Raw genomic sequence first — 12,241 nt, 5'->3', positions numbered from 1 at the left:
GAAAACAAAAAGGCCGGACAAGATATATGGTGGAGGGATACTCATACAAAAAGCTGGGAAAAAGGAAAGATAATTACATGGGGAAGAGGATTTGCTTATGTCTCTCCAGGTGAAAATGAGTAACCTGTGTGGGTGCCCACCAAACATTTGAAATGTATCATGATCCACACCAGGAAGAGAGGACTCTGGGAAGAGCCAGAGCTCCTGATACAAGTGATGGCATGAATGAACATCTCACAGACAAAAGAGAAGACCAAGAATACTCGTCAGGCAGATCCTCCAACATGGGGACAAATCAAGAAGCTGGTGCAGATGGCAGAGGATAGCTTGAGAGCACAGAACAAACCAAAAACAACTAGTAACTTAATGATGGCCATGCTGGCAGTACTCACTGTGGTGGTAAGCCTCCCTACTGTAGGAGCAACTCAAAATTTTACTTATTGGGCATATGTCCCATTTCCTCCTTTAATTAGGTCTGTGAGTTGGATGGACCCGGTTATTGAAGTATACAACAACAACAGTAACTGGATGCCTAAGCCCATAGATAATCGAGGGCCAATGCATTCTAATGAGGAAGGGATGAAAATGAATATATCAATAGGATATAAATATCCTCCAATATGCCTGGGACCTGCCGCTGGATTCTTACAAATTGGCACACAAGTCTAGTTGGCAGTAATCCCTGGAAAAAGTAAATCACAGGCTGCTTTACAAATGATTTTGGGGCAAAGTTTAAAATATAACCATTCCAGCCCTAAAACTCAGCAATTCCGTCCAAACAAGCTCGAATGTAAGCAAAATAAAGTTTGGTTGGAAGGTGTAGATACTTGGACTTGAGAAGATTGTATAGCAAATAAGGCTGAGGCGCTACAAAATAATTCCTGTGGAATCGTCATTGATTGGTCCCCTAAGGAGATTTTTCAAACCAAATTGCACCAGAAGACCCTCTTGTAAAGCAAATGTAACAAACCGATGGAATTGCTGGCAATGGAATCATACACAATACATTCAGACAGAAGCTGATGCCCCTATCATATGGAATCCTGATGGCATTGGTGCCCCTAGTCCAAAAATGATATCTCCTGCTATAGGACAGGAACATTCAGAATTATGAAAATTAACTGTAGCTCAAAGTCCAATTAAAATTTGGGAGAGTAAATATGAAAAGTACAGCAGGGAGGGAGGTAAGGATAAATATGCTCTTTCTTTTCTTTCCAACAGGACGTTTTGGATTCAAAGTTGTGTTCGACCACCTTTTATGTTACCAATAGGAAATGTTACTATTGATATAAATACATGCTCTATTACCTGCCCAGAATGTCGCCTATTTACCTGCATTAACTCAGCTTTTGATAAAAACAAACAAACAAACAAAACAAAAACTATTTTGTTAATTAGAGCCAGGGAAGGAGTCTGGATCCCTGTATCTCTAAACTCTGTTTAGAGATGCTTCCATGGGAAGCATTACCATCGATTCATACTATAACTGAAATCCTTAGGAAACTTTTATCCTGTTCAAAAAGATTTATAGTGGCTCTCATATTTGCTATAATTGGCCTCATTGCTGTTACTACTACTGCTACAGTAGCTGGTGTGGCTTTACAGTCATCTGTGCAAACTGCTGAATTTGTTGATAAGTGGCAGAAAAATTCCACAAAATTATGGAACTCTCAGGCTCAAATAGATAAAAAAAATAGTTAATCAAATTAATGATCTCCATCAGACTGTAATTTGGATGGGGGATCATATTATGAGTTTAGAAAATAGAACTCAAATACAATGTGACTGGAATACATCTGATTTTTGTATTACTCCCCATAGTTACAATGAAACAGAACACCAATGGGAAAAAGTTAAACATCATTTGGAAGGAAAAGAGGAAAATCTCACCCTCAACATCGTAAAACTAAAAGAGCAGGTTTTTGAAGCCTCTCAGACTCACTTAGCCCTGCTCCCTAGAACTAATATTTTGAGTAAGGCAGCTGATGGGTTGTCTGCAATCAATCCTCTTAAATGGATTAAGGTCATTGGAAGTTCTACATCTGTGAATTTTATTCTAATAATTATGTGCTTGTGCTGTTTCATATTAGTCAGCAGATGCAGAAGCTGCCTCTGGAGAGAAAGCCACCGCCGAGAACAAGCAATGATAGCTGTGGTGGTTTTGCAAAAAAGAAGGAGGCATGTTGGTAGAAGAGCTGAGGCAAGACTTGCTTGTTTGACATAATGTAAAACAGTCTTGGAACATGTCTTGGGTCCAGGGTCTAAAACCCCTCGTGGCCTTTGGAACACCAAGCTCTGTGCCAAAGGGTGGAAGGCTGCCCTGCTGCACCACAATCTAAGCTCAGGGCATAAAACCCCTCATGGCTTGGATGGAATCCAGGGCTCAGGGCATAAAACACCTCATTGCCTCTGGAATGTGTCTAGACTTGCTGGCTCCTTGCTTCTTGCTCTCCCAGGCTCGTAAATTGATTGTATCTTGAGGTAGAAAAACATGTTCTCCATTATCTCGAGTAGCAGAGCATGTTCCATATGCTTCAAAGAAACTGCTAAACTACCACAGCTATAGATCAAACACTTGATGCACTGCTTCCTTTCTACCCCCACGTCCTCACCACCTGCTTCTTTGTTTGATCACTCCCAGAGTTCAGGGCCTTTGCAGCCTCCATATTGCCGTTGGTCCCCTGGACCTACTTTATGCACTGTTAACTTGTCTTGTCTCATTGCTTTGACTCCACTGTACTTTGTAGCCCCCACAGCCTGGTGTTGGGTCTGATCACCCTAACACAATGCCACAATATAACCTTTTTCTCTCCCCATCCCCATTCTTTTTCTTCAGGAGTATCTTCCCTAAGTACTACTCCTTCAGTCAGCCTCTTCTTTGTTGTTGTTTTGAGACAGGGTTTCACTCCATCGCCAACGCTGGAGTGCGGTGGCATGATGCATGATCATGGCTCACTGCAATCTCCACCACCTGGGTTCAAGTGATCCTCCCACCTCAGCCTCCAGAGTAGCTGGGACCAAAAGGGCATGCCACCATGCCCAGATAATTTTTTTTTTTTTTTTTTGAGATGGAGTCTTGCTCTGTCGCCCAGGCTGGAGTGCAGTAGCGCTATCTCAGCTCACTGCAACCTCTGCCTCCTGGGTTCAAGTTATTCTCCTACCTCAGCCTCCCAAGTACAGATATGTGCTACCACGCCCAGCTAATTTTTGTATTTTTAGTAGAGACAGGGTTTCACTATCTTGACCAGGCTGGTCTTGAACTCCTGACCTCATCATCCACCAGCCTCGGTCTCCCAAAGTGCTTGGATTACATGCGTGAGCCACTGTGCCCAGCCGATTTTTTTTTTTTTTAAATAATTTGTGGTAGAGACAAGGTTTCACCATGTTGTCCAGGCTGATCTCGAACTCCTGAGCTCAAGTGATCCACCCGCCTCCACCTCCCAAAGTGCTGAGATTACAGGCATGAGCCACCACACCCAACCAGTCAGCCTCTTACTCCCCTCAAATGGAAACGTGCTCTTAAGAAAGAATCTGGCCGGGTGTGCTGGCTCAGGCCAGGTGCAATGGCTCACCTGTAATCCCTGCACTTTGGGAGGCCAAGGCTGGTGGATCACCTGAGGTCAGGAGTTCGAGACCAGCCTGGCCAGCATGGTGAAACCCCATCTCTACTGAAAAAATACAAAAATTGAACAGATGTGGTGGCAGGGGCCTGTGATCCCAGTTACTTGGGAGGCTGAGGTAGGGAGAATCGCTTGAACCCAGGAGACAGAGGTTGCAGTGAGCTGAGATCACGCCACTGCACTCCAGCCTGGGCAACAGAGAGAGACTCCTCTGTTGAGGAGAAGAATCTAACATCACTCATATAGGGAAAAAGGAATGCTGTGTTTAAAATCTCATCTCTAAATGCAGAAGGAAAAGCTTGTTTCCCTGATGGCATTTCAGATACTAGTGCCTGAGATATTTAAGAACTTTCCTGGGTCTCTGAAACCACACTGTTACAGAGGAAGGCCTGACTTAAAGTAGCGCTTTCATATTATTTGAGGCAAAAGGCTTACTTTAGGTGTATTTGGAATAAGTAAAACACACTTTTGGAGGTGGGCCAAAGGACAGAAGAGTCAATTAAAGAGCTAAAAACTAAAGTGCAAGTTTTGGGTAAATTGAGTGGTCAGAAAGTGACCAAATCTTCATGCTGCCGAGCTCACCTGCCACTTGTATGACTTGAAGCAAGCTTGCTTAATGGCCTAAGTCTAAGTTTGTTCACATAAATGGGATTATTAACAATCAACTGTAACACAGGGTTGGTGGGAAATATATAAAGTTATAGGTGGCCAGGTGGGCCCAATCGATCCTCCTACTTCAGCCACTTGTAATCCTAGCATTTTGGGAGGCAGAAACGGAGGATTGCTGAGGCCAGGAGTTCAAGACCATCCTGGGCACCATAGCCAGATCCCATGTCTACAAAAAATTAAAATAATAAGTTATAGGAAAGCATGTAGCATATACAAGATGCTCCCTCAGCCTTGAGGCAGTAGAGTCAAAGACCAAGTTCCAAATCCTATCTGTTACCTACTAGTTTTCTGACCTTAAACAATTATTTCTTAGCCACATTTTCCTATTTACAAAATGAAAATATGGAATTACCCTTTTAATTTTTTGCATTACCAAGCCTTCTTTTGAATTTTAATTTGCATTTGTTTAATTACTAATGAAGTTGAGCATCTTTTCATGTTTGCTAGTCATTTGTTTCACTCTTACCACTAGAAAACAAATGTATTAAAATGAAAATCCAGAGGGTTGGGAGAACGCCTTGCTCAGCCTAGACCTGGCTGAGGTGGAGGGAGAGAGGAAGACCCCATCTGAGTGACAACCATGTGTGCAGGGGGTGGGTAAAACAGGAGGAGCTGGCCTGTGTCCTGGCAGGTTGGTTATTCACAGAGGTACTCCAAAATCAGTGACTATATTGAGGATTAGGAGAGGCAAGTTCCTCACTATTGAAGAAAGGAAGTATGTACATGGAAGGGTAGGATAAAACATGTGGAGGTGGGCTGGAACTGGAGACATCAGTGTGAACTCATGCTTTTTACTACAGAATATGATGGATGTGGAAAGGGCCATTCGTGTACTGTCCCCAATAGGGCCCCGAAGCAGGAACACTCCAGTAACAGAGTATACTAGTGCCCAGATCTTGGTTTCTGAATACCATTCTCTACTAAATGGAACCAGGGCCACTTACACAAGTGACTGGTTCTAGGGCTGGGGCTGGAAAAATACAGGGTGAGGCTGGAACATCTTGTGGTACCAGAAAAGATGGAAGTGCTCAGAGAATGATGGGAACATGTCAAAAGGACACAGGATCCAGCTTGAAGGAGTGTCCACTGGCCAAACTGGGACAATTTAAGCATCAAAGTAAATGATAGTAAGAATGAGTTGTGGTCATAGAATATGAATCCATGAGTAGTCCACACTGATATATCTATGAATGAACAAACAAGCAAATGACTAAATAAATAAATAAATGGGGGAGAAGGGAAGTTCTACCTTATGGTAGAATGCTAATTATAAATATAGAAAAAATGATGAAATAAGAAAGTCACCCTTTGACAATTACTAATAGCATGGGAATAACTGATTCAGATAAGAATCATCAAAGAATGCTAAAACTAGTTGATGTAAGTTTCATGGGAACAGGATATTTATATAGTTTCAAAGTAGCTCCCCACAAAATGCTTATTAATTTTCTGTGGAGAAACCTGGAAGACACCATTTTAACCACCTTAACATCAATGGACTATAACTTTAAAAATGGAAAAAAACAAGGACATAGCTGGGCGTTGTGGCTCAAGCCTGTAATCCCAGCACTTTGGGAGGCTGGGGCAGGTGGATCACCTGAGGTCAGGAGTTCACTTGACCAACATGGTAAAACCTTGTCTCTACTAAAAATGCAAAAATTAGCCAGGTGTTGTGGCGCATGCCTGTAATCCCAGCTACTCAGGAGTCTGAGGCAGGAGAATCGCCTGAACCTGGGAGGTGGAGGTTGTAGTGAGCCGAGATCATGCCATTGCACTCCAGCCTGGGCAACAACAGCGAAACTCTGTCTCAGAAAAAAAAATTAATAAATAAAAAACAAGGACATGGAAAAACCAGAACCCTCATACACTGCTAGTGAGGATATAAAATGGTTACAGTCACTTTGGAAAACAGTTGGCAGCCCCTCAAAAAGTTAAATATCGGTACCATATGACCCAGCAATTCCACTGTTAGGTATATACCAAATAGAACTGAAGGCATATGTTAACACAAGAACTTGCACATGAATGCTGCTAGCAGTGTATTTCATAATAGCTAAAAAGTGGAAACAGCCCAAATGTCATCAACTGATGAATGGATAAAAATGTGGTATATATCCATACAATGACATATGTCAGGTCTCTCCAGAGAAGCAGGACCAATAAGATGTGCAGGTTCTGTTTTCATATAGATATGTGTATGTATGTGTATATATACATAGAAAGAGAGAGAGACATTTAAGGAATTGGCTCACAGGAGGCTTGGCAAATCCAGACACTGATAGGGTAGGCTGATGGTCTGGAGATTCAGGGAAAAACTGCAGTCTGAATCCAAAGGCAGTCTGTTGACAGAACTTCTTGCTTGGGGAACAACAGTCTTTGTTGTATTAAGGGCTTCAGCTGACTGGATGTGGCCCACTCACACTATCACACTATGGAGGGTAATCTGCTTTACTCAAAATCCACTGATTTTATTTTATTCATTTATTTTTTGAGACATGGTATTGCTCTGTTGCCCAGGCTGCAGCTCAGTGGTATGATCATGGCTCACAGAAGCCTCAACCTTCAGGGCCCAATCGATCTTCCTACTTCAGCCTCTTGAGTAGCTGGACTTCAGGAGTGTGCCACACCCCACCACCTGGCTAATTTTTTTTCTTTGGTAGAGACAAGGGCTCCCTGTGTTGCCCAGGCTGGTCTTGAACTCCTGGGCTCAAGCGACGCTCCTGCCTTAGCCTTCCAAAGTGCTGGGATTACACGCGTCAGCCACTGTGTCCAGCCAAAATTCACTGATTTTTGTTTTTTGTTTTTTTAAAGACAGAGCCTACCTCTGTTGCCCAGACTGGAGTGCAGTGGCAGTGGTGCAATCTTGGCTTACTGCAACCTCTGCCTCCTGGGTTCAAGTGATTCTCATGCCTCAGCCTCCCGAGTAGCTGGAATTACACGCTCCTGCACTACACCTGGCTAATTTTTGTACTTTTAGTAGACATAGGGTTTCACAATGTTGGCCAGTGGTCTCTATCTCCTGACCTCAAGTAATCCGCTCGCCTTGGCCTCCCAAAGTGCTGGGATTACAGGCCTGAGCCACCTCACCCAGCCCCCAAATTCACTGATTTTAAATGTTCATCTCATAAAAAAAAAAAAAAAAAAAAAAATACCTTGAAAGAAACATCCAGAAAATTGGCCAACTATCTGGGCACCATGGCCAGTCAAGCTGACACATAAAATTCACCATCACAAATGGTAATAGAGTAATAGAATATAACATTTACATATTACTCTCAAATGAGTCAGAAAAAATATAGCATATATAATCTGTGCACATATATACAGAAAGAGGGTGATAAAGCAAACATAATACAAAGTTGACAACTGGGCCAGGCACGGTGGCTCACACCTGTAATCCCAGCACTTTGGGAGTCTGAGGCGGGTGGATCATTTGAGATCAGGAGTTTGAGACCAACCTGGCCAACATGGTGAAACCCTGTCTCTATTAAAAATACAAAAATCAGTCAGGCGTGGTGGTGCACCCTTGTAATCCCAGCTACTCAGGAGACTGAGGCAGGAGAATCGCTTGAACCCGGGAAGCAGAGGTTGCAGTGAGCCAAGATCGCGCCACTTGACTCCAGCCTGGGTGACGGAGTGAGACTCTGTCTCAAAAAAAAAAAAAAGTCAGCAACTGGGAGATTTGGGTGAGGGTGTACTGAAATCCTTGATGCTATTCTTTTTTATTCTTTTTATTATTTTTAAATATTTCTCATGTCTGTTTCCTATCCTTTGTACTATTCTTGCAATTTTTCTGCAAGTTTAAGGTTATTGGCAAAATAAAAGTTAAAACAGAAAAAGAACATAAAAGTATATGCACAAACAGTCTTGTTTAGAAAAGAAATCTACCTATTGTGAGGCCTGTGCCTGGTACCAAGTACATGCTGAATAGCTGATGCTGCTGCCAGCTTTTCAGGTCTGGAGAGAAAGGTATTTCTCATAAGAAGTCACAAGGCGGCATCCCAAAGCCAAGAAACACCGTCTAGCACAGTTCACTGAGTCTGTAGAGCTGTCAGTGTCCTACCCTTCCTTACCCAGAATGCACTCCTTAATCCTAAAGAAAAAAAAGAAAAAGCTTTGTCTGCTAAAAACAGGGGCTCCTTCCTTTCACAGTGGACAAGGCTATGGAGCACCTGAGAGCTGGCCTCCTTTCCTTCTGTCAAGGGTCACTGTATATATCACAACTGGGACATCGACTCTAGAGACCTATGAAAAGGAGTGGATGAATGTGGTGGCAATGTAGAATAGTGAGCCCTGGAATGGGAACTCACAGACATTCACATGTTGTGTGTACTCAGCCACATCCTTCCTTATCCTGTTTTCTTTTTTTTAATTGTAAATTGACAATTTATACCTGTTTATAATTATGGGGCACAAAGTCCTATTGTGACTTATAAATACAATGTGGGATAATTAAATCAAGCCAGTTAACATATCCATCACCTCATATGCTTAACATTTTTTGGGTTGAGAACATTTGAAATTTACTCTTAGCAATCTACCATGCTATGCAATAGATCTCAAAAAATAATATATTCCTCCTGAGACTTTAAGCCCTATGACTATCATTTTCCCCATTCCTCCTCCCCACGTCTCTGTAACCACCATTCTACTCACTGCTTCTATATATATAAACACACATATATTATATATATTATATATTATAGTATATTATATATACATACATACAATATATGTAAATATGTATATATAAAATATATGTATATATACATAAAAATATAAAAGTATCAAAATATACACGTGTGTGTGTGTGTGTGTGTGTGTGTGTGTGTGTATATATATATTTTTTTTTTTTTGAGACAGTCTCGCTCTGTTGCCCAAGCTGGAGTGAAGTGGTGCGATCTTGGCTCACTGCAACCTCCACCTCCCGGGTTCAAGTGATTCTCCTGCCTCAGCCTCCTGAGTAGCTGGGATTACAGGTGCCCACCACTACGCTTGGTTAATTTTTGTATTTTTAATAGAGACAGAGTTTCCTCATGTTGCCCAGACTGGTCTCCAACTCCTGGGCTCAAGCGATCCACCCACCCCAGCCTCCCAAAGTGCTGGAATTACAGGCATGAGCCACCACGCTGGCTCTTCTACTCACTGCTTCTATGAGTTCAAATGTTTCAGATTCTACAAATAAATGACAACGTTTCATCCTGTTTTGTTTTTCTTGAGATAAGAGTCTTGCTCTGTCGCCCAGGCTGGAGTGCTGTGGCCCAATCTCGGCTCATTGCAAGCTCCACCTGCCGGGTTCACGCCATTCTCCTGCCTCAGCCTCCCAAGTAGCTGGGACTACAGGCGCCTGCCACCATGCCTGGCTAAATTTTTTTTTGTATTTTTAGTAGAGACGGGGTTTCACTGTGTTAGCCAGGATGGTCTCGATCTCCTGACCTTGTGATCTGCCCACCTCAGCCTCCCAAAGTTCTGGGATTACAGGTGTGAGCCACCACACCCAGCCCATTTCATCCTTTTTTTTTTTTTTTGGAGACAGAGTTTCGCTCTTGTTGCCCAGGCGAGAGTGCAATGGCACAATCTGAGCTCACTGCAACCTCTGCCTCCTGGGATCAAGTGATTCTCCTGACTCAGCCTCCCAAGTAGCTGGGATTACAGACATGCGCCACCATGCCCGGCTAATTTTGTGTTTTTAGTAGAGATAGGGTTTCTCCATGTTGGTCAGGCTGGTCTCGAACTCCCGACCTCAGGTGATCCACCCGTCTTGGCCTCCCAAAGTGCTGGGATTACAGGAGTGAGCCACTGCGCCCAGCCTCATCCTGTTTTCTTAATCTGACTTCTTAGATGTTCCACCTGGAGCCCCTAGGATTTAATATTTCTAAGTTCTGGAATATGTCCATTCTGGTCTACCTGACCCTGTCACAAATTGCACCTTGAAATGAAATTGCTCTGGTCACAAAGGTCTCTTGCTCCCTGCCTGTGATTACACAGTGTAGCAGGTGTATAGACTGTCCAAGGAAGCCTCTGGTATTTACTGTATTGAGTCTCAGTTTCCTTATCAGAATAAAACAAATAATAACATTTGCTTTTTGATTAGATATATAAATATAGTATCTAGAACAGAGTAGATATTAAATGAATTACAGTATTTTCTTTTTACACTTTGGTTTAAGCAACAGGGCGTTGTAGAAAAAAATGGGATTTAAAGTTAAGACAAAGTTCCTGGTTGAGTGTGGTGGCTCATGCCTGTAATGTCAGCACTATGAGAGGCCAAGGTGGGAGGAACACTTGAGTTCAGGAGTTTGAGACCAGCCTGGACAACATGGTGAGACTCTGTCACTACAAAAAATTTTAAAAATTAGCCAAGTGTGGTGGTGTGCACCCATGGTTTCAGCAACTTGGAAGGCTGAAGTGAATTGCTTGAGCCCAGGAGGTTAAAGCTGAAGTAAGCTATAATCATGCCAAAGCACTCCAGCCTGGGCAACAGAGCAAGACCCTGTCTTTTAAAAAAAAAAAAAAATTTACATGAGAATACGCCTTTAAGAACTCTGGTGGCCGGGTACGGTGGCTCACACCTGTAATCCCACACTTTGGGAGGCCAAGGCAGGTGGATCACGAGGTCAGGAGTTTGAGACCAGCCTGGCCAACATGGTGAAACCCTATCTCTACTAAATACACACAAAAAAAATTTAGCCGGGCATGGTAGTGCATGCCTGCAGTCCCAGCTACTCGGAAGGCTGAGGCAGGAGAATCGTTTGAACCTGACAGGTGCAGGTTGCAGTGAGCCAAGATCGCACCAGCCTGGGTGACAGAGCGAGACTCTGTCTCAAAAAAAAAAAAAAAAAAGAACTCTGTCAACAATATTATTACCCCAGCCAGGAATGAAATGACCTTCCTCCCTTAAATAAATTGAAATCTTAATCTGCATGTCCCAGCTCAAGTGTCACATCTTTTAAGAAACTTTTCTCTAATAATCTCAAAAATATAAATAATATGGTATCCCCATTCTGGACATTATTAAAAAAGAATGAGGAACATCTACATGTACTGAGATGGAAAATCTCAGAGACATTAAGTGAAAATAAGCCATGGAATACATACATTATGATTCCATTTTTATGTTTAGAGAAAAAAGGACCATGCCATTCTCTTGCTTAAAACCCTTCAGTGGTTCCCCACTGCCAACCACTTGAAGTCTGAGCTCCTTAGCTGATATTCCTACTCCTTCACTAGCTGGGCTCTGCCAATCCCTGTGGCCTCATCTCCTACAGACCAATCTTGTCATTTTGAGCCCTGGGTTCCAGCTGTGACTAAAGTGCCCTCCACCATTTCTTCCTCTAGATCAGTGGCTCTCAAGCTTTAGCATACATCAGAATCACCTGGAATCCTTGTTAAACTACAGATTGCTGGCTGCACCCGTAGAATTTCTGATTTAAGTCTAGGATTGGCTCTAACAATTTCTATTTCCCATCAAGTTCCCCAGTGATACTGATGCTGCTGTTCTAAGAACCACACTTTGACAGCCAATGCCTTTACAATGATTATGACTCAATTTCCTCACCTACATATAGGCTGACCAATTATGTTGGTTTGAGACTGCCCCACTTTTGGCACTGCAAGTTTCAAGTCACAGCAAACCCTTTAGTTCCAACCAAACTGGGACAGTTGGTTACCACCTGCATAAGAATCTCTTTTTTTTTTTTTTTTTTTTTTTGAGACGGAGTCTTGCTCTGTGCCCCAGGCTGGAGTGCAGTGGCACGATCTCGGCTCACTGCAAGCTCCGCCCCCCCGGGTTCACGCCATTCTCCTGCCTCAGCCTCCCGAGTAGCTGGGACTACAGGCGCCCGCCACCTCGCCCGGCTAATTTTCTTGTATTTTTAGTAGAGACGGGGTTTCACCGTGTTAGCCAGGATGGTCTCGATCTCCTGACCTCGTGATCCGCCCATCTCGGCCTC

This window comes from Macaca nemestrina, chromosome 12, assembly GCF_043159975.1.
Source record: "Macaca nemestrina isolate mMacNem1 chromosome 12, mMacNem.hap1, whole genome shotgun sequence".
NCBI lineage: Eukaryota > Metazoa > Chordata > Mammalia > Primates > Cercopithecidae > Macaca > Macaca nemestrina.
Note: the sequence above shows the minus strand (reverse complement) of the source record.